This window comes from Aquila chrysaetos, chromosome 6 (assembly GCF_900496995.4).
Source record: "Aquila chrysaetos chrysaetos chromosome 6, bAquChr1.4, whole genome shotgun sequence".
In the NCBI taxonomy this organism is placed as follows: Eukaryota; Metazoa; Chordata; class Aves; order Accipitriformes; family Accipitridae; genus Aquila; species Aquila chrysaetos.
Window position 1 is genome coordinate 41,294,433 of NC_044009.1, and position 23,881 is coordinate 41,318,313.

Genomic DNA, 23,881 nt, shown 5'->3' on the forward strand with positions numbered 1-23,881 from the left:
GGTTTCAGTAATGGAAGACAGCAAGGAACAAGCAAGGTCTTATTGCCAAACAGCGAGGAAAATTAATGAGGCTTTCAAACGCCCAACTGGCAGTGTTAGTGCATTAAAAGAATGTAAAAGAGGGGAAAGGACCATCTGCCTGCCAACTATGAGTACTCTCTGGCTGGTGCTAAAAACTCCACTGACTGCTGGGCTTGAAATTCAGGTATTAAAGTTTAAGGGATGTGTTCAAAACTTTTTAATGAAATGAATATGATTTACACCAAAAGACACAGCCAGTGATGCTTTTTATCCGCTCTTACTTTTACAAGTATTTTTCCTCTAAATGGATTGTCTGGATCTTTGGCCACTGGTAAAATTTCAGGCTTCCAAAAAAGGATTCGTTTTAATTTACAATGAATCATAAAATATGAAACAGGGGTTGATGTATAATTCCAGATTGCTGCTTGGTCGTTGAGCTGAAATAAAAGAAAATGGTAGCCTAATAATCAAACTGAATGATGGCGAGGATAGTCTAAAAAGGAGTATTTTCCTCTGAAACCCTTTTGCTCTATGTCCAGATTCAGATCTGACACAGCCAAAAGGAAGGGCTCCTCTAGGATTTGGTGGTAGGTGAGCCTATTTTAAAGATAAGGCACCATTTGACACAGTAGTGATTAGCATTTTGTTTCTGAAGGTTTTACAACAGCACCTACAAGTGACATCATTACCCCTAACTCACAGCTGGGAAGACTGAAGTATCTCAGCTACATTTGCACCATATATCCCATGCACACACACCCCCACATACAGAGTTTGGGAAAAGCAATCTGTACCTCTCATGCACAAGGCTCCATTCAGAAACTGTCCTGACTTATCCATGGGACCTGATGAGATGCATCCGTGGGTCCTGAGGGAACTGGTGGATGAAGTGTCTAAGCCACTATCCATCATATTTGAGAAGTCATGGCAGTCCGGGGAAGTTCCTGCTGACTGGAAAAGGGGAAACATAACCCCCATTTTTAAAAAGGGGAAAGAGGAAGACCTGGGGAACTACAGGCCACTCAGTCTCACTTCTGTGCCCAGCAAGACCAGGGAGCAGGTCCTCCTGGAAGCTATGCTAGGGCACATGGAAAATAAGGAAATGATTGGTGACAGCCAACACGGCTTCACTAAGGGCAAACTGTGCCTGACAAATTTGGTGGCCTTCTACAACGGGGTTACAGCATTGGTGGATAAGGGAAGAGCAATGGACATCATCTACATGGACTTCTGCAAAGCGTCTGGCACTCTCCCGCACAACATCCTTGTCTCTAAATTGGAGAGACATGAATTTGATGGGCCAACGACTCAGTGGATAAGGAATCAGCCGGATGGTCACACTCAAAGAGTTGTGGTCAATGGCTCAATGCCGAGTAGAGACCAGTGACGAGTGGCATTCCTCAGGGGCCAATATTGGGACCGGCGCTTTTCAACATCTTTGTCGGTGACATGTACAGTGGGATCGAGTGCACCCTTGGCAAGTCTGCCGATGACACCAAGCTGTGTGGTGCGGTCAACACGCTGGAGAGAAGGGATGCCATCCAGAGGGACCTTGACAGGCTTGACAGGTGGGCCTGTGCAAACGTCATGAAGTTCAACAAGGCCAAGTGCAAGGTCCTGCACATGGGTCAGGGCAATCCCAAGCACAAATACAGGGTGGGTGATGAGTGGATTGACAGCAGCCCTGTGGAGAAGGACTTGGGGTATTAGTGGATGAAAAACTGAATATGAGCCAGCAATGTGCACTTGCAGCCCAGAAAGCCAATTGCATTCTGGGCTGCATCAAAAGAATCATGGCCAGCAGGTTGAGGTAGGTGATTCTCCCCCTCTGCTCCGCTCTCGTGAGACCCCACCTGGAGTACTGCCTTCAGCTCTGGGGCTCCCAACATAAGAAAGACATGGACCTGGTCGAGTGAGTCCAGAGAAGGGCCATGAAGATGATCAGGGGGCTGGAGCACCTCCCCTATGAGGACAGGCTGGGAGAGTTGAGGTTGTTTAGCCTGGAGAAGAGAAGGCTCTGGAGAGACCTTATAGCAGCCTTCCAGTACGCAAAGGGGGCCTACAGGAAAGACAGGGAGGGACTCTTTAACAGGGAGTGTAGTGATGGGATGAGGGGTAATGGTTTTAAACTGAAAGAGGGTAGATTTAGATTAGGTATTAGGAAAAAAATCTTTACTGTGAGGGTGGTGAGACACTGGAAGAGGTTGCCCAGAAAGGTTGTGGATGCCCCATCCCTGGCAGTGTTCAAGGCCAGGTTGAATGGGGCTTTGAGCAACCTGGTCGAGTGGAAGGTGTCCCTGCCCATGGCAGAGGGGTTGGAACTAGATGATCTTTAAGGTCCCTTCCAACCCAAACCATTCTATGATTCTATGATTCTATCCTGACAAGCAAAATCACTTTCCTAGGGCTACCACATCAACAGGTGTTAACAGTCACATTAAAAAAGGGGGTTAGTGGCTTTCCACTCCGTGGATGCATCTTGCTCCAAGACTGTGGTGCCACATTTTCAAAGGTAAACAGAGCTACAGCTTTATTCAGAGCACATAAGATGCACAAGTGGCTTCATTAAAGGACATACTGGAGTTTAAGCTGAGCATTAATTAGTGGCACTGGAAGATGTACTTCTCCAGAGTGAAACTTGAAGCAGCATAAACAGCAGTTTATAAGAATGAAGCTTACACTAATCATTAATCACTAATATGACATATAGTAACAAAAGAACTATCTACAGATACTGGAAAAGTGTAAAAATCTAAGAAGAGTTAGTCAGGAGAAGGAGAAGGAAATGAAGGAAAGTTTAGGCTGGCTGTTAGACAGAGTTCACTACTGGTGAATGATATGCTTTCCCAAGGGAAGCAATAGATGCTTAGTTATTTAAAGCCAACAGGAGAAAATGCATTGTAGGGAACAATCCCACATTAGCAAGGGATGAACTGGCTAGGCTGTCAGCCCTTTTCCAATTCTAATTAGCTTATGATTTACTCATAATTCTTCTTTGGGTCAAAACATCAAAAGACCCCCACCATTTGCTTACTAGTCTCCATAAACATACAACAGACAAAGACCACAACTTCTCCCTGTACAATATGCTGTATCTGTCACCTTGTAATTATTGAAATTTCATGCAGCAAAGCCTTTTCACCACAAAGATTTTACTTTCTGAATGATGGTGAGGGTCACTTTAACTGGAACTTCTCCTTGCACTTTGCAAAACAACAGAGCAGTTGCACCATGTTTCTCTGAGACTGAGTGTGCCTTGAAGCTATGCCTGGATGAAGAAAACAGGTTTCGATTAAGATCTACTGAAGATCTACTGAGATACCTGGAGCAATTCAGGGGTCTGTCTGCAAACACTGTTTGCATTCCTAGCAGCTGTAATGCATTTTCAGCTCAGGCTCCAAACTTCAAGACACCTTCCATCAGCCATAGGCTAGGTGGACTAGGAGCCCATCGCACATCTCATACTGCTTCTGGAAGAAGACATGAGACAATCAAAAGACAAAGTGAGCAGTTTTATGTGCAGACAGGCCAAAGGGTGCTAAGAGTTGGAAGAGGTGGAAGAAGCCAGTTATTGCAGGTGGGCTACAAGGAGAAGCATTTGGAAAAGGGCATTCCCCCAATTGTAGGAAACAAAGAAACTTGTCATTCTAGAATTAAATGCCTAGGTGGGTTGCCAGAGATGAAGGAAACAAGGGCAGGGAAAAGGAACAAAAGGAAGAAGTTTTGCAAGGATTCAACTATCAGCCATGAATCGCCCATGTTCAAAGGGTGACTCTGGGATTCAGAAGAGAAGACAAGCATGGGGAGGAAAGGAGCAGAGATTGCATAAGGGCATTTTTTATTCTCCCTGGTTTTCTGACTCCTATTCTGCCTGAAAGGATAGAGTTAATGTGTTAGAAATCCTCTGAAAATCCTATTTCTTTTATCTATCACACATCCCTAGAGACATAAATTGTTGTCCAGAATGAGCTGGGATCTAGAAATACAAGGATACAGAACTGGAAAAGACCACATGAGCAACCAAGTTTTACCCCCTGCCCATTTATGGTGGTGGTTAAAAGCATAAAATTAAAATGTCTGCGCTAACACATTCCTAGCTTAGCCAGGCCGAGGTGAGGCCTGCTAACTAGGAAGAGCTGCAGGGCACACAAAAGCACCAGATGTTTGCCTGCTGAATGACTAATTGTGCCCTCACCCTCAGTAAAGTGTTCGAGTGGCATGAAGAGACACATTCTTGGCTTCATAAGCAGCTACCGTTAGCATTCAGTTGAAAATGTCATTAAAAGTCTGTGTATTTCAGCCCAAGGTTGGAGTGGCTGAAAACTCCTCGTTCCCTTACCACTCCAGCCAGCCCGTCAGACAGATGCGGAGGCTTTCTGGTGAAACACAAACAGCTGTAATCACTGGATTAGGTACGGTTATGAGGATGAAAGCAAAGGACAACATCCAAGCTCTGCAGTCTGCAGGGACTGGGCAGAGGGAGGGAAGGGAACTGCCAGCATCTTGTGCAGGGCTGCGGAGAGCCCTGCCCTGCCGGGAGGGCAGCAGCCCGGCTGGCAGCAGATGGGAGCTTGCCCATTTCTGACAATGCGGATGGGAATCGGGAAAGGAACAGAGGTTACAGGGCAAACAGCATGAGAAAGGTTGGAGCTCAGCCCATTTCCAGCCAAAAGAGCCACATAATTTACCAGCCTATAAGAGAAGCAATTTGACTGAAGTGTGCTCTTGCCTTTGGGGGGATTTCTGACAGAGAAACAGAAGAGACCTGCCCTCCTGCATTCAGCAGAGCAGATCCATGACCTCTAAGGACAACCTAACACAGCAGCACTTCTCTGCATCAGGAACCCATGAACTCCAGGCTATGAAACACTGTCTTCACTCCCCTCACCAAAGAGGGCAGCCAAGCCCAAAAGGCTCTGTCTGAGAAGCAGTGGTACTATGATTATCCTTTGCAGACTGGTGTCAATAAACAGCAACACCCCAGAGGTCCTTCTCTCTCCAGCAGGTATAACACCCCTAGCAGAAGAGGACAAGCACAGGGATCTGTTGTTACATGAGCCCTTCCTGATGGGAACAGGATGCCAACCAAGTGCGCTCTAGATTTTTTACTGTAACTCTCTGTCAGACTGCCAAAGGTATTAAATAACAAATCTGCTTATTTTCAACCATGACCACAGTTCAGTGCAGCCAAGTGAAAACAGTCCATTGCAGGTGGACAGCATATAAAGCACTACACCCAGCCCCTGGAGAAGGCACCCTGCCCTTAACGACGTGTATTCCAGCTGTACCGCAACAGATGTACAGTCCCCATTCAGCTTAAAAAAATACTGGCTTTGGTAGACTCACTAGTTTAAAGGTAAAATATGCTATTGGCTCTAACTTCAGTTGTACAACATTGATATATTCCACCTTCTGTTAAAATACAATCTTGGTAGCTATCCATGTCTGATGCAGTAATGAAAACCAACCTGCTTCTACAGACCACGAGTCACACTAAATGAGAGGAACTGTGAACTGGGCATGCCAGTAGGAGGGAAATGCAAAAACTTCTGAAACAGAAAAGATATGCACAGTCCTCAAGAATACTTGGTTTGGATTAGAAGAGAGGACAAGTATCTTTAAAAGAAGAGCCTGATCCAAAGCTGATGGAAGGAATTTTAAGACACCCTCCCCCTTTTATTTCAGTCATCTTTGGATCACCTGATCCATGGATCAGGTCCATAGCAGGAGGCTCGTAGCCAATTCATAGGCTTTAAATTCAGGAGGAACAAATACAGTAACTTCTTGAGTAACTTTTAGAGGTGTAGTTCTAAAGAGACAATTTGGTCTCAGCATTTCTGTCCACATCAAAGCTGCTGCCAACAAATCAAGCTGACGGGCACTTCAGTGGCAGTTGGACCCTTGCAATGTGCACTTGTAGAGGAAAGAATGGAGATCATCTTCATTTGCAGCCCACTTCAAAGTCAAGTTAGCTAGGCTATCACAGGCACATGGAGCACTGACAAGAGAGCCTTGGCAACTCTTTCGTAATCTCTTAGTCCTGAAAGGAAGCTCAACAGTTAAAGCTAGTGTGCAAGCCTTAATGCACCAGAGAGGTCTGGCTTTCAATTCGAATGCTGAGGTTTGGAGGATCATAGCCAACAGCAGCCACAGAGTCAGCAGCTTGTTTCCAGTTCGTGAACTCCATACGCAAGCTGGATTTCCACTCCGGGGAGGGAAGGCAAGGGTTGAAAGGAAATAATTCAAGTTATCATGCCTTTGGGGTTTATGTTTTTTTAATTTCTTTTTTTTCTGCCCAGGCTGGCACATGTCACTAGGAGCAAAGCCAACACTAGACACACAGTGTGTCAAGTGACTCACCGCTGATCACTGCTTGTTACTGGGAGCACAGGTGTGGAGGAATCTAAGAATGGGAAATGCAAACTTCTTGCATCAAAGGAAATAAGGGTGGCTAATGCCAGCTGTTCTGCAAGTAATTTGGGGAATGAAATGGAAGAGTTAGCAGCAGCTAACTGGTAGGAATCTAGTTTTTTTGCAAGCACTGCTCCAGCAGGGTGGGTTTCAGAGATAATGCTGCCAGTTTGAACAAGAACATCTTGGTTTTAATAGCACGCATCTGTCCTTTCTGTTGTTTTGATGAAAGAAAGGGTCATTTCAAACAGAAATCACCAAATGGGAGCCGTGCTTCAGACTGATTTTTTTCCTATGCATACAACTAATATGCAGAGATGGGAAACCATTTAAAATATATAGCACTTTTCATGCAATGCTTTAAAATAATCTCTGATTCTCACAACTCTAGAAAATGCTGTCTGTCTTCTTTTCTTTTTTTCTTATGCATTATTACTTCAACAGAGAAACCTGATACTGACTTCCCATTGTTTGCCCAAGGCAATGAGTGAGCTCCTGGTAGGTATGAGTTTAGAAGTTAAAACTTACCAATTCCCAGGTTTGTATTTAAGCAATCACAGCACATATCTCTCTTTCTCAGTCAATTCATGTCCCTTTCTAACCGTTAACACAGACCAAAGCAAGTGACATTTATACAGGATTACTTGACTCCAAGCAATATTAATACTTGCAATTCTGTAGCTGGCCCAGACTAACTGTTCCCAGAGCTTTACAAATCCCAGTGACCAAAGCCTCACAGCATCTCTGTGAAGTACTATTTGCTTTGTAAGGGATCTGAGTAATGAAGCATAGAGTGTTTATGGGACATGCTCATATTCAGACAGTAAGCCTGTAACAGGACTTGATGCTAGCCATGGATGCCAGGCTGTTCCCAGATGTTTCAGGAATGCTCTGAGTCTTCAACCTATGTTCAGCTCAAAAGCCCATTCTGCCCTTCCTTCAATTCAGTTTTCAGCCAGAAATATTCTCCACAAGAGGCACAGAAAAGATGTACGAAGACCTCATCCAGTGATCTTGAACAACTTCATCAAGGCTAGACATCCACACAGAGAAATTTTGTAGGGTGAAGGGACCAGCCACAAGAGAATCTATTGGTTTGGTTCTCTAAACAAATTTTTGGGCTGTGTGCAGTGTAACATGTGTACCATTTAACCTTTTAACATTGTTAGTTGTAGGTGCCAATAAACTCAATAAGGGAACATTTGAAATCAGTCTCACCTAACTGTAAAATCAATGCTACCTATCACAGCATAGTAAAACGCTAAGGCTCCAGCTGTACTGTATGGTTTCAACTCCTAACCACACAAAACCACACACAATGCTCTCTAAGATACTGCAGTCCTGCTAAAACAATTTTCATTAAATACCTCAAAGAACTAAAGAGATTGTTATCTGAAAACAAAAAGAAAGCATTTAAACCACAGGGTGCTTGGATTTCAGATGGATTCCCACTGCTATTTGTGTTACAGAGACAGGTAGATGTTCCACATGAGTGGCACGGCACAAGTTGCTATCCACGGAGCAACTTCTCATCCCAAAAGAACTTTTGATCTCAATGAACAAAACAGGTTACACGTACTCATTCACAGTGGAAAGTCGAGGCAGAGAGCGCTCATCAGACATCCTCTTGGAGTTGGTTTAACTTCCTGTTCCTGCACCATCTGACCTGTGCGTGAGTTAGCACTTCCTGCAAAAAGGAAATTATTGCCTAATAATCCAGGATGTAAATCTAAATTGCAATAGGCATTTCCTGCTAACTCCCTGAGTGGATACTGTATTACACAGTCAGAACATCTTCTTGTGGTTAAGAGGATTACACTAAACCACATAAAGACACTCTTGAGTTATCATCCACCAGAGGCAGGAGATGCAACCACTGCACAGGTATGTATACCTGTGCTAGCTGACAAGGCGCAAGCTGTATCAGCACTAACAACATCCTAGGTACTAACTTGGGCAGTTGATGCCTTTGCTTTTAAAATAAAGCCCTCAGAGCCATGAAGGAACAGCCCTTGAGCTTTCAGAACCAAAAGGCATAGAGAAATAAGACTCTAAACCAGTTAGCTGCTAAGGATGTTTTTGTTTAAGTGACATATTCATTCCTTCATAGTCCATTATCTGACCAGGTTAGCTACATCTAATAGCTCCAGCGAGGGAAAAAAGAAAACAGCAACTGTAAGAGAGGATTTTTGTAAGTCAGTATGTGTGTGAGTGGACATGGTTTTATGAATTTAACCCATCCAAAGACAAGCAGACACAAAGAGCTGCCCCCATTAACGTGGTACCACACAGCATCCAGTTGCCCCTCTCAGTTCTGACATTCGTGAGTCTCCTCCAAATGCCAGCTCCGTTGTTCGAAGCAAAGCCAGGAGGAAGCGCAGCACATGTGGCATACTGCACTCTAACAGCAGAAAGGATGTTTTGGCTGCTGACTCCACAGTAAACCCTTTGTTTCCATTAAGCATATGTCCAAACAGTATTTCACTGGCAGTCTTCTGCTCAGACTCAAGACATCCATTTACAAGCCTTGTTCACCTGCACCCTTAACTGGGGCTCTCATCTGGCTATGGCCTCTTACGTCTCTTTCCCACATAAGAAACTCCAGCTCAGGAGAAGTGCTTTAAACTCTGGCTAATGAACCCAGCAGGAGAAAGTCAGAGCTCAAAATCTACTGTCCCCTATCAGAAACTCCTTACCCCGCAGTTAAGAAACATGAAGCTGCTGACAACTCTTAAACACTCCTCCCACAAGAAATCTATTTCTCCCATAACTTCTGGGGAATTATTCCTATGCAGTCTCTACATAACAAATCCTGGGAAACAGTGACACCCACAAATACATACACCTTCCCAGAGGCAAGTGCAGAAACACTAAGGACACGCACATGGCTTTGCTATCATACTTGTTCAGATGGAGCTTCCACCCTCCTAGATGAGTTGTGCAATGAAGACAAGGATATGCATCTGTGACTAAATTGTTCTTCTCTGGCACAGCAAGGCCAGGCAGCAGGACGCCTGCACTCCTCTCAGCTCTGCCACTGACTGCACATCCCAGTCTTAAGGCACTAAACGTCAGAGGCCAAACCTGAAAATGAGATGCCTTGCTAGAAAGGTATAGCTCTGAGATCCCCAGTGTCTGTAACTCTCCATGACTTCCATCTGCTTTGAGCTTTCAGGACTCCTGAGACCAGAAATGCACAACCAGGCATCCAAAAATGGACACTGTACCTCATTAGCCTGTATGAAAAGCCATGTCCTCTGCTGTTCTACACGAGTAGCGTACAACCATATAGATCTTAGTACAGCTACACCTATTAATACAATATGGGGATGTCGCGTATTGGCCCTAATCTCTCCCTGTTTCACTTTATCCTCCTCTAAAATGGAAATAAATAATACCCACACAGCATGGCAAAGCACTTTGTAATCCCCAAATGAAAGGTTCTGTAGGTGTGAAGTATTCATAAGATGTATTTATTTTCAAACTGCAAAAAAGCTTGCTGCTGTGTTCCCTGGCTGTATTTAGCAGACCTCTCCACTGTGCAGATCTGAAGCAGACATCAGGGAAAGGAATGCTGTGATAATCAACTCCAAATCCTGCAATCTATTTGTTCTACTAATTAAAGAAATATTTACTCAGGAAGCAGGTTTACACTAGATGAATAGCTTCTAAGAACAAATATGATTTAATTATGTGTAGATGCAAGAAGCATACTACATATTAAGTAGATTAATTGATGCTCACTAAAAATGCAGGCAAAATTGGTGCTTGGCTATTAATTTTCTATGTTGGAGAAAAGAAAGGGTAAGAAAGGGTTCACAGAGTTGTCTGCTTTAGAAGCTGATTTAAAAGTAATCTGCAATTTTTTCAGAAAGAACCAGAATAAGTCCATTGCATCCTTCATTTACTCACCGCATTTTATAAATAAATTGTATTCTAGACTAAAGAATAAATTTTATGGAATTAAGTAACAGAGCAAGAAAGAAGTAAAGCACCTTGAAAAAGGAATAAAGCAGGTTTTTAAACAATGACATGATGTGCGTGTGAGGATGAACAGGTTAAGAAGTGCCACATAGCACAGTTACAAAGAGAGCATTACAGGGGCCAAGGCAGAGCAGGCCAGTGCTGAAGAGTGTTTGATCATACATGAACTTGCAGCATATTTGGTGCCTCCATTCCCACATTCTGTAGTGAACACCAGACATGGTGTGGCTATAGGAAAGCAAGAGGCAACCTGCAGCAGGAGTTGTGTGGAAGACTGTCTCTGCCAACAGCTATTTTCTTTAATAAACAAGACAGACTCCCAGCCTCCGGCAGGTGACAAACACTTGAGCGGAAGAGTAAACAGAAGGTCTTGGTGGGGCTTCAAACAGCAAGATGGCAACTTTGAACTGAATCCATGGATGATAGCACACAGAGTGTATTGCTCTAGTTATTGAAAGAGCTGATAGAGAAAAGCAACACAATATTTTGGTATCAAATTAATTTGTCAGAATTATTCATTTGATGATACTCTGGATTAAAAAAAATTGTATTTTTTAACAGTTACCATAAGTATTCATAAGGTATCCATCAACAGCATTTGGCCTTGCTTTATAGGGAAAGAGAATTTCCCAGAAAGGGCAGGGACTATTTCAAGGCCCTTCTGCTTTAACATAAAGAATTCATCATATTTCTGCTGTCAAACAAGGAAAAGTGACTGTGATTGCAGGACTCTTATTCACTGCCTCCCTCTACGAGCTTAGACAAGTGACTCAACTACTCTTTGCCTCAGCGTCTTCCCTGGTAAAAAGGAAATTTGTTCACTTAGGAATCATAAAGGACAATGCAATGGGCTTGATATATTACAGCTGGATAAGGCACAAAATAACATGACAATTTTTTTGTAAATTCTTCTTCCTGTTCTCTACATGTGCTACTAAATACAGCGGAGCAAGACAGTTCTAGTTGATTCTTGTCTTTCTTCTTACTGCTGCCTTTCATTTTCTGCACAAGCTTCCTTTTCAATACCCTTGAAAAACAAGAATTTACTGGCATCCCACCACACTTCAATGTGCTGTTACCACCTGGTTTCATACTAACCAGAAAGTTGGCTTTTACCATTTGCTCCTGTGTTTGCAAGTATGTAGAAGACTTCAATTCTCAAAGATACAAACTCTAGCCTTCAAGTAACATTTTTAGGAGTCTTGCTGAAATGCAAAATAGCAAGTCTTGTGGGTGAAAATTCAGAGATTAATATATTTTAAGCACATCTCCAGTTCCTACCAAGGTTTAGCTGCTTCTGAGTTCAGCTGAGCCTGTGTTCAGCTGAATGATGGAGGTATAGTTGATGCTGTCTGAGGTTGGGGAATGGACTAGATTATGCGTCAAGACCTGTTCTGTGAAAGTCTGGCCACCGATATATTAAATTAGTGTCTGACTGTTTATCAGATGCAGCTCAATATTTCATTACAATGTTTAAATCTCAGCCTTTAAAAAAACACAAACCAGAAATTTAGAAGGATATGGGAGAAAGGAAACACAACCTTTGACACCCTCCGTGAAACAGAGGGGCCAGCAAAATACAAAGAGCTTTGTAGCATTTAGGAAATTAATAGCAGCCCACTTTTATCAAATAAATGCTGTTGTAGCTGAAACAACACAGATTGCAGGCACATTTGTAGCTTTCTGTCTTGCAGAGAAGCCAAAGTTTTCGGGGAAAGATCTTCCTACATCAATCTGCTTTGAAGTGCTTCCTACAATCATGATAATCTGTTCCAGAAACTGGTCATAATAGAAAACACCATTTCAAAGCAGTCTACAAAGCACGTTTCTAAAAATGCTTTCAGTTACACCTCAATTGCAAATATGCCACTGAGCCACTTACTTCTTCATTGGGGAGGGTTGGCTGTGGTAAGCACGCATTTTTCCTGATCTCCTGCCTTTTAATCATGTCTATCAAGTCATTGTAACTGACAGACATGTTAGCTCTGCTATTCAAAACAAATAAGAGATGCCTAAATTATACTGCTGCATTTTAAAGAGGTACTGTCAGGTTGAAAACCTGGGACCAACTCATGCAGCCCTGACTCAAGTAGTATGCCAATTTCAAAAGCAAATAGTCCTTGGATAAGAACTGCAAGACATGAACTTTTTGGGTTTTTTAAATGAAAAATTGAATTTAACTTACATAAATGGAACTTTTGCTACTGATGTCCCTTGGTGCAGGATCAGGCCCTTATCTCTTCTACAGATATCTTAGACCATTAGAACTGCAGACATCAGATTATTTCCAGTTCTTTATGCTACCAATTTAAACCCCTGATTCTACCAGGTAGAAGTCTGCCATGTAAATAATCCACTGGCTCAGGTCCTTGTGATAACTTCACTGAAGCACTTCAGTAGTTCATTTGGTCTATTTGTGGAGAAAAGTCTTACTCAGTCCAAGTAAAAACTTCAGAGATCTTTTTTCCTTCCTCAGTTGAATCAGCTTGGGAAAGGAAAAAAAAGCAAGCCTCATTATTTTACTTCTGTTTCTAATCAATTACTTCTGCATCTCATGCTCAAACATTTGGGAAGCTTAAAATTCAACAGAAATAGAGATCTTATTGTTTTGGGTTTTGTTTTAATTAAAACTGGAAATGCTTCTCTTGGTGCTAGGTTTTGCAACAGCATAATCCTGCAGACCTAATATTGGAAAATGCCTCTGGACCAATACCATCCCTATGCAATCCTTTCCCATAGGTACAAACTTGTCTTTGAGTGTTTGGGCTCATACTACTAGTCCTCAGTCAAGCACAACCGCAGCTCTTCAATGAGGCTGCACTAGTGTATCTGTAAGTAGAATTGGGCTCTTGCACTTTTCATGGACATCCAAGTCCTTTGAGAGCTTTGTAAATGGATAGCAGAGTAGGCTGCCAGAAAACAAAGAGTTTTCATTAAATGATAACATCTTTCCAAACTAAAACCAGAAATTGTACTACTTATGGGAAGGTTCTAGTCCTCTCAGACCACAAGTATCACAGTTAAGGTTACTGCAGCCCAACCGTACAATAGCATAACTTTTGGAAACAGTTTAAGAGTGTTTGCCTTGTGTTAGCAATCAAGAACTCAGGCCGGTAAATTCTCATCCACAGGTCATTTCACTGAAATGAGTAAAACTTCATGCATTCGTACAGATTGCAAAAGTGAGTTTTATTCTGCAGGCTCTGATCTTACACTTGCAAGAACGGAATGGCTCCCTCAACACAAATTCAACCTGAACTCTGCCCTCAGTTAGTTTAAAGTGTCTCTTTTCTCTTTGCCTATATCACAGTGCTCCTGAGTGAAAAAGAGTGTCTGGTTATGCCCAGGCAAAGTACAGTCAGATGTTTTGACATTTCCCTGCAGAGAGGTCCTCTGATAAAATGCTGCTCTGATTTATAAGCAGTGCTGCTGCTGCAGTCCCTACCCACCTCCCAGCCATACTCCTCTGCCAGTAAAAACTTGCTGTTGCCTTTTACCACTACAGCTACTCCAGTTCTTCACCATCCATGTATCACACCAGGCTCTTCATGCCAAGAGCTTCCTATACCACTATCCCTATTTTCTGCCTTCCATCTTTATAGTCCTTATCTCCTGCTATCTATCTGCTCTGCAATCTCTGCTGTTCTTGTTCTCCCAAACCTTTGCAGCTGTCAGCACTACTGCCTTCTTTGGCCAGTAGCATCCTTAGAAAGCATTCAGAGAAGAGCCCTCAGGCAATAATGATTGAAAAAACACGGAAGAATCCAGTATCATACTGAAATATCAGAGAAATTAAGAGATGACTTGATTGCAGTTCACAAGTACTTCCACAGTAACAAAATGTGATGCTCTGTTCTCCAGATGAGAGCATAACAGGACCAAGAACCTAGCAACTGAGAAACTAAGAAGCAACATAATAGCAAGGCCTGCTGAATTTTAAATGCTTAACCAAGAATTGCAGGATGTTCTCTTCCTTCAGAAATATTTAAATCAGAATTGGGTGCTTGTTTAGAATAGTTGACCAGCTAGAAGGTGAATCAGCTCATGGAATTTCTTTGCCTTCAGGGAAGACAGATAAAATGACTGAAAGCACCTTTCTAGAGTTACCGTCCACCACTGTGGGAGGAGGTACTAGATGGGGAAGAATCCCAGGAATCAAAAGTAAATGTAAACTAAAGGGTGAAATGCTAAAAACCTGGTTCACATGTATTCTCTCACAAGTCAATGTTCTTCATTTGAGTAAAGACCAAGTGACCATAGAAAAGACTGCTTCCCTAAAGTATATCATCTGCAAATCTGCCAATGAGTTTTCAATGAAAAATTAAATTTAGGTTTGTCAGCCTTGATACACTTTGTCTTTATGAAACTAGGAATGAAATGTAACATTGGGAGTAATCTTATCCAGTCGTCTTAACTAATTTAGCATTTTGGATGCCTTAGCTTATGAACTTTACAGAGAGATTCTTGGCAAAGAAGGATGGCATTGTAACTTCAGCCGCCTTAAAATTAACTCACACCAGCTATTCTCAGTAGTACCATCATTATCTGTGAAACTGTGCTCAAATGAAGAATCAATAAATAAATACAAAGAAGAAATTTAGGGAAAAAATGAAGTGCTATTAGCATTCCAGAAGTATAATAAACTCATAATTCTCTGAGGCAAAGCAGTGAAGCCTGGATTTGCAAAGCAACCACAGACAAGGAGGTGTGCAAAGCTCATTCCAAATATAAGTTGGTTTAATATTTCAAAGACCCATTAGAGGGAACACATAGCATTAGCAATATCATGGTTTGTATTCCTGATGTACAGTCCTAGGCAAATACAGACGGTATCTAGTAAATTACTCTCTCGGGAACAATTTCTGTTGGTTAAGGAGGGAAAATGTTAAATTTTAAACATGTTAATCACTTGCTTTTGTTTTAATTCAATCTATATAGATGCATGTCCGGTGTGCATATAAAAATACAAAATAGAGGAATGATCCCTAGTTCATCTTCAAATGTTGGGACTAATTGTGCACATGCAATCAGGGTACTTTTTTTCTCAAACTGTAGTCATGTTAACTTGAACTGAACTGCTTAGGTGAGTAAAAGATTTGCATGATCAAGTTACCTACTGGCAACGTTTAGCAAGGAGATAAATGCGTAGTCTTCTAAGGCACAAGTCTAGGGCTCTGATGCAGGAAAGCAATGAGATGAAACATTTCATTCATAGGATTTAACTACATATTCAGAATTAAGTATGTGAATAAGTGTTTTCAGGAGTTGTAACCATGCCTCTGCCACTAATGCACTCTACGACCTCGAGCAAGTCACATAAGACCAGACTTTTCACCGAGCTCAAAGTCTAATTCGTACTGATTTCAGTCACTGGCAGTCCTACTTGGCGCCTATCTGCATCATTATGTTTCATGAAATCTTTAACAGATGAGCACAAAATTCTCCAGGCCATAGTCCTTTTATGCCTCAGTTTCTCTCCCTGATAATTATTACTTCTGACTGCTGAGTATGGTTGCCAAAACAGAAATAAAGGTAAGTTGCACTATTATATCACTTGATTATCCTCACAAAGCAGGAATTGTGGAATTCTTTGTAATTTGTATTATGTGTTACTTGACATCATCCTTCATCAGTATTGGAACAGCGCATAGTTACAGTGCATAGTCCTATTTTGCTCATGTTGAATAAAGTATGTATCTTTATCCTACCACAAGACACTAAAGATATTCTTTCCCCTGTTGTCTTTTATTTTAAATAGGTGGTTACTAACTGCAGTTACAACTAAAAGCTAAGCTCTCTTAGACTGGAGGAGCACCTCGGACACAGGCAGAAACTGAGTCTCAGCTTTGTATTTTTAATGAAAATGCCCTTCATATGTGGAGTGGACCCCAAAAAGGTCAGAGAGTGAAATATTAAGTGATTTATAAATATAGACTGATTGCCCTGTCCAAACCATGTGTTTGAAAATCTCCTTCTGGCAAACAATCATCTTCAATCAGGAAGAGAGAGCAGAGAAAGGAACGTGAGGCAGGGCGGGGAGATCTGTAATCACTCTAACAAACTTTTGAGACCTAGCCAATTTTTCCTTCCCTGCATTATATATACAGGCTCCAAAAAGCATCTCTTTCTATGTTCTTGAATTTACTATATTATCCTGTCAAACTGAGTTATCCAGAGTGAACTTCCTACCCTTTCCTTTCTCGTCTCCCCCCCCCCAATCTTTGATCTATTGTAAATCAGCATCGTAGGAGATAAGTAAGCAACCTTTAGCTGAAACAGCACACTAAACAACTTCCATGTGGCCAGGCAACACAGCAAACCAATTAAACCTGCCCAACAGGCCATCCATAGTCAGCATCCTCTTCCCTTAAGAGGCTGGCCCCAAAGTGTTCCCAGATTTAGTTCCTAATTCTACCTCTGAGTTGTGCAGATGGTCTCAGCAGCCATTCAAAACCTCTTCGAAGTTATTATGAATCTACACAGCCAGGTAAGCTTGTTGGCCCTGATTCTGTTGCAAGAATGAGAATGTGGCCAAGGTCTCATTGGAGTTTGTTTCCTGCCCCTCGAGAAGACAGGCAGGATGTTTTCCTTTCTCATCTAACTAGTCGTAACCATCACAGCCATATTTTGGAAACACCAATTTGATCTCTGAGTCAGGACACTTTCATACCACATAAGAAATTTTCATTCTGTTATCCCTTCAAATAAAGTTAAAGCTATTTTCTCATTTTTACTCTACATCAGTAACCTGCACAAGGTTCGCACTTGAAATGAAAAATACTACTTTTAAAATGACAAACACCAAACACAGGACATTTGTTACCACTAAAAAAAGCCCTCTCTGTCTATGGAGGAGCATAATTCATTCACTGATACACGGACCCACATCTTCTCCAGGGAGTTTCACAAATTCGCATGCACTCCCAGCACTAAATTTTGCATTTCAATCTAGGCATTAGCTATAAAAGATGTGTAAAATCTTATGTAGTCAGACAGAAGCTGTTCCCTATTGGCTACATAATAAGCATCTTAGGTGGCTCCAGGGTATAAAATTATTCCAAAAGGGGTGTGGAAAAAATCACACTGCATAAATTGATTCCAGATCCACCTGTTCCAGGTGCCAGCAAATACATTTTGTTAAAGCCATCTGCTTGTCTTAAAAGCTAACAGTTTTTGAAGACTATGGCACAAGCAATCTGCAAAATACACAAACTTCAGAAGCCACAAACCCTTAAACTGCAAATAGCTTATAGATCATCCACATAGGACTTAGCCTGGCTGTTCTGCAGGACTGCAGACAGCATCTCTGCTTAACACCTGAGCATATCCAGCATCAGGGTATGTCCTCCATAGCACAGAGGGTTCAAGGCTACTGGAGGATCCATTTGGCATCACCAGATCACATGCTATTCCCAATTACGGAGGCTGCCTCATGGGTTTGAAGTTATGATTAAACTTTTGAATGCAGCACAATATTTGGCAGAGATAAAACTGATGGCTATGGTTCTTCTCTGCAGGTTGCTACGTCCCAGCTGGTCATGTATTGCTGCACAATGGATAAAATCAAACCTTTGAAATTGGCACTCAGCAATTTATTTCACTTCCAGCAACAGTCTAATAGGGAGTATGTTATATATTGAGACTAGCAAGCCCATAAGCATTTAGCCTGCTCAACAAAGCAGGTGACCCACTGAGATCAGACACTGCTACATTTGTGTTTATCAGGGTCTGATCATGTAGGGTGCTGTTTCCCGGAGACGCGTTAACACAAATAAAGAACACGTAGCACCTTGTAAGATCAAGCTCCTTCGCAGCAGCTTCTGGGAAGAAAATATCCTGTGCTGTCTCCACAAATGACCCCTTACTGAAGAACAATGAAATTACACAGATTATTTATAAACTCCCAAGGAGTTCACAATTGATTTGGGGATTAAGACTAGTAATCAGCATGTTTACTTATGATCTCATTTAAAGCTCACTAATAAGTAAATAAAGACACACCAGTCCTTAACCAGCACAGTGCTTTGGTATATGCTTAATTATAAGCACATGAATAGCCCTGTCACCAATTCAGAGACATACTCTGTAACTTGGTAACATCCTTCACATGCAAATTACCTCTCAGACTTATTACATTCTGAAACAAAACAAACCCATTTGGTTTGTAGATACATATTTGATAACAGTAATACTTCCAGAGTATCACTACTCATACACTCATCATCAGAAAATCACTCTGAGTGTTTTTGTGTGGACCTTAAAAATTTGTGCTTTATATAAGTGCTGAAGCAGAGGTAACTTCGGGAGTCGCAGCGCTGTAGTCAAGGAGACCTTGCATACTGAAAGTCACAGTTGTGCTGTCGGAGCTCTGCTGCACTTTGCTCACATGGTTTGAGCCTGGGGTAAGGAATAACTGCTGTCATGCAGTATTTTTTTTGGACAACAATGAGAATAGAGGTGAAATAAATACTGAGGCTAACTGTGCTTGAAGAATAATCTCTAGCAAGCAAGGCACTGTCCACACAAGTTGCAGGCTCAAATACCTGTCGAAGTCTTGTATCTCATATTCAGACATCTCCCACTGAAACTAATGATAACTGCCACCATGGACAGAGATAGGATGAGTCCTGGTACTGGGCACGCTGGAGGAGTCAGCAGCACACAGTGTGAAATGAAAAGAAACAATCCCTACAATAACACTAGCTGCCATACTCCCTTCAATGAGTTGGTTTTTTCCTCCTTAAGAAGAAAAAAAAAAGGCAACAGAACAATAACAAAGAACAGTTGACTTGATCCTCAAAGTCAACAACACTCATATTCGGACCCAGCCTGTTTGAAGGCACAGCAGGGATAGCACTGTAATACTCCACACTTTGTCTCCTGGACTAAATCACAAAGATTCAACCTAAAATAGTGGCAATTCACCTTCACAGTATTCAGTCTGTAAAAGGTAAGTAAGTCCATCACTTAAGACTGACTTTGCAATCTCAGCATGACTTGATACTACGTATCTGCTGCACAACGAACACCAATGAATTTCACCCTAGAGAACCGTTCTGAATTGCCTCCACCACTATCTGCAGATGATTAAATTTCCCTTTTTCACTTTTACACCAGAAATGATGTGGTTGGGCATGATCTGAAGCAAGGCAAATCCAGTTGCAGACTTCACACTGAAGTTTAGGTTGCACCTAAACTCTGGATCTTGGCACTGCCCTGGCAGTGGAACATCTTCATGTTACTACGACAGACTCTGTATTCCTCACCACTTCGCCTCTCTTTTGGGGCCAGTCTGCACTTGCTGCTGCAGCTCTTGCCACGAAGGCAGTGAGCAGCACTTAGGAGACCTGACAAAGCTGGAGTCCAGTGCATGGCTTTTCAATGACAGACCCTCGATAAAATTACCCATGGCTCACAGTAAAAAATGAACTAAGAAATGCTAATCTAATGATTCCAGGCATATAGATAAATAAAAGGTAAAAAGGCTTTTAAATGCATTCTAAAACCAGTATTTTATAAGACAGATCAATATATTTGTCTAGGCTGGAAATAAATGAGTTTTCAAAGAAAGTCAAATTTAGAGAAGAAAACGTTTGCTTTTCTTACTATGGAAACTGATGACAATTCCTTGAAGGGCATTTATATGAACAGCAATCCAAAGCTAGGGCTTCATCATGCTCTCCCTAAAATCAGTGGAGTGAGAACAGGTTAAGGTTACTGCTGTCAGCCCACTTAATGTGAACAAAAGTAGCTTTGCAATCATACAGCATTGTTCCTAATTTCCAAGCTTTCACTGGTCAAACCGGCATATGGAAGTAATGCAACCACGAAGTAAAACAATGACAGCTTTGATCCTGCACCTTTTATGCAGTGAATTAACCTCCCTGATGTCTTCACAAGGAATCACCTGAATAAGGGTACCAGATAACACCCTAAATTCCAAGATCCCAGTAGATACAGCACACATCAGTACTCGAGGCAGAAAGGCAGCGGCACAGCGGATTGCCTTGTGGTATTGTTTGATACTGCCCCCTTTTGCCAAACAGCAAGTCAACAGCCTAGGCTTCACACAGAAACTTTTCATGTCATGTATTTGTTTTCAGGAAAACATATTCATGCAGAAGGTCTTCTTTAACCCTAGCATGACTGCTCACATGATTATTAATCCTCATTAAAATAGAAATTCGTTGTTCAAGCCACGTTTAATATCACAGAATGAGACTGCTCTCCTGTTCTCTCAGGAACATTTCCTCTAACAAGGCCCCATCATGTCTCAGCCCAAGTCAAGCAGGACTTTTACAACTGACTAGAAGGTAAGAAGCAAAGACTATAAAGTCTGGGTGTATGTTCCCCCAAGTCAGCTGTCTGCCTGGAGAATAAAGGGCAATCAAACTGGACAACCAAAGCCATTTTGTTTGGGCGCTTGTTTCATCTTACTACAAAGCAAATAAAATCCCATGGCACCACTTGTATTGAGTTTCTATCAGGCTACACGTATTCCTACTGAACCCATCCTTATGCCACCTTTTTGAGTCTATACGAACTGATTGGGGCCACCTTGTTCAAAGTCATTCCCCACACAGACACTCATCCCCTACATCTCTTTGTTCAAGCCTTTTGTCTTCTGGGGTTGTGCTTTTTCACTCGCTGGAGTTTGCACATTTTCTCCTCCCTGGTTGCCCCAGCTCTTTGCGGGAAGGGAGGGAGGTCACAAAGGGCAGCCACTGCCAATTCCATCAGCCTAACAGGCTGGGGGGATGAACAAAGCAAATATCTATATTCTGAATGGCGGGATCTCTCTCCCCTCCATGACTTCAGGATTAACATGTCCCTGACAGGGAAGGACAAAAACTTAACCTCTCTGAGGAAAAAAAGCAAAATAGAGAGAAAAAAAGGAGAAATTGCCACCACTTCACTGAAAATGCAAGAGGCATAACATAAAATGCAGAGATTCCCTACTATAGCCTGCCTAGTGCGGAGTCTACTTATCATCCAATCCAATCTGAACAGAAAAGTTTTAGTACAAAAGGGAGAAAAAATGAAAAAAGATTATTCAACTAGCTGTTCAAAAACAAAATCTCTATTAAAAAATCTGGTTAAATATCAGCAGGTTTTTTCTTTTTCCCATTGCCGCCTTCTCTGCAGTTTATGACCAGTTTTCTCCCTTGGGCGCTTACAAATCACACATATAATCAAGAGAGCACTTTTCTGTATGAGTAGCTTGTTCCAGCTACTCTCACTCCTGCTCCTTGCCTTCACTGACCCGGGATCTCTACTGATGTCAAACAGCAGTAAGAATCAAAGCCCATTATAACTTTTAGCTTAGTTGGTTTCTATTTTGTTCACGGTGCAGTCGGCTTGGGGTCTCAGCCTACCACTGAACCCATCCAGAGGCAAAGAGAGCTAACCTCTTGCCGCTCAGACTATAATTTAGGAAAAGAAGTATTTTCTGTAATGAGAGGGAACACTTGCACAATAAAAAAAATGAAACTTTACTATGATCCCAAACTTATATATCCATGCATAACTAGTTCAAGGAAAAAAAAAAAAAGAAAAAAATTTAAAACCTAGCCAAAAATAAAAACAAAAAAACCCCCAGGACCTGGCATCTGCCATGTTTGGAGACCTTTTTTAAGGGCAGGAAATTATCTACGAGTCTGAACTGAGCCAACAGAGGACAGTGAACCTTTAGGATAAAGATACTCCTCTATACTTACGCTCCACCTAAAAGCCCATGAACAGACAGGTTCAGCACCGACTTGGCAAGCACACCTTTTGTTTGTTTCCTCTGAGGCGTAACAGTAAGCGTGCTCCTGGGCAGCACCGGGGAGCAGATGGTAGTGCTGGAAAATACAGATCTCCAACTTTTGGTGTGGGTGTTGGAGCTGGATCCACAAAGGTCGTTTCTGGGAATCCTCCCCCCTGCCCCCCCCCCCCCCGGCCCCATAAGTTTCTAACAATACACGGAGCTAAGGAGCCGCACAAGGCGCTCTGCTTCCCTCTCCCTCTCCCCTTCGCTTTTGATCTCCATCAGGACGTGAGCTGAAATTTAACGGGCCACCCCTACCACAAAGACAAATTACCATCTGAAAAAAAAAAATCATTAATATCCCTCAGTCTAGGCTATCCGGCTTCCTACCACTGCACCCCCTTCCCTCTCGCCACAGCCCCGCTCAGCGGGTTGAGGGAGAGCTGGGAAGGTGGAGGGGAGAGAAAGGGGAAAGAAACCACCTCCACTGCCACCTCCTACCTAATGTCCTCTCCAGCGCTGCCGGACTGCAAAAACAGCGACAAGAAAAGCCCTTTTCGCTCCACAGCCCGCGGGGGGCAGGAGGACGGCGCACCGAGCGCCATGCACAAACACACACCCACGCCCCGCAGGGTGCCCCCGGCCCCTCCATCACCCCGCGGCGCTGCCCCGCGCCGGCCGCCGCAGGGCTGCGCCGGAGGCGGCGGAGCCGCGCAGCAGCCCGGCGCTCCCCACCTCCCCGGGACCCCCATCCCAGCGCAGCCCGCTCGCCCCGGCCCCCCGCCAAGTTGGGAAGTTTGCGCGCCCCCTCCCCGCGGCCGGGCCCGCCGCCCGCCCCCCGGCCCGCCGCCGCGCTGCGCTTACGGGGTGGCCGCCGGGCTCCCGGTGCGGGGCTCACCGGCACATCGCGCTCCGGCTGCCGCAGGAGCGGGGGCAGCCGCGGCTCGGCGCGGCGCGGCTCGGCTCGGCTCGGCGGGGCTGGGCTCGGCGCGGGGCGAGCAGGGGAGCGGAGCGGCGGCTCTCCCCAGCGCGGCGCTTAGGGAGCGCCGCCTCGGGCCATGCGAGCGGCGGCGGGCAGCGTCCCCGCGGCGCGGCCGGAGTTGGGACCGAAGTCCTCCCCTGCGCTCCGCTGTCTCTTCCAGGAGGCTCCTATCAGCACGGCTTCAACTCTTTCCATCGGAGACCGGGGGGAGGAGAGGGAGGAGGCGGAGGAGGAGGAGGTAGGGAAGGAGGAGGGAGCTAGGGGCTGGCAGCCCCAACTCGCACTGATGTCAACTAATATATTCAAAGTTCAACAGGGCATTTCTTCGCAGGCGAATCGCCCTCGCCGCCCTCCCCGCCGCTCGCAGCCGGCCGCCCCGGGCCGGCGGGGGGTCCCGCGGAGCAGGGCGGCGCTCCGCGGCCGGACCCCTGCGGAGGGCGGCCGGCGGGGCTGGCCCAGGTGGGGGGTCGGGGATAGGGGGATGGCACACTTCTCGGGCGGGCAGGTTCAAGTGCCGCCGGCGTGGGGAGGTCTGAGGGTGGAGGAGAGGCACCAGCCGCAAGCGAGGATAAGAGTCAGCGCCGGAGCGATGCTTGTATTTAAATCCCCCCACTTCCCTCCCTGCTGGAAGGGGCAGGGCCGGCAGCGTTGCTGTGGCGGTGGCTGGGATGGGAGCGGGGCACGGGGGAGCCGCCGGGCTGGGGCTTGGAGTCGCGGCCGCGGGCCCTCCGGCC

General features: G+C 43.9%; 1 protein-coding gene across 5 annotated transcripts in view; it reads right to left on the minus strand.

Moving 5' to 3' along the window:
- The window catches only part of SEMA5B (semaphorin 5B), a 281,859-nt gene extending 258,218 nt beyond the window's left edge, over positions 1 to 23,641 (minus strand). For 3 of the 5 annotated variants that reach the window (XM_030018529.2, XM_030018530.2, XM_030018528.2), the window contains exon 1: positions 23,030 to 23,639. The gene's annotated coding sequence lies outside the window, so the exon portion shown is untranslated. Of the gene's footprint in view, positions 1 to 23,029 lie in introns of all 5 variants that reach the window. The other 2 variants (XM_030018532.2, XM_030018531.2) reach the window with 2 other exon arrangements.
- Between the last annotated feature and the right edge of the window lie 240 nt (positions 23,642 to 23,881).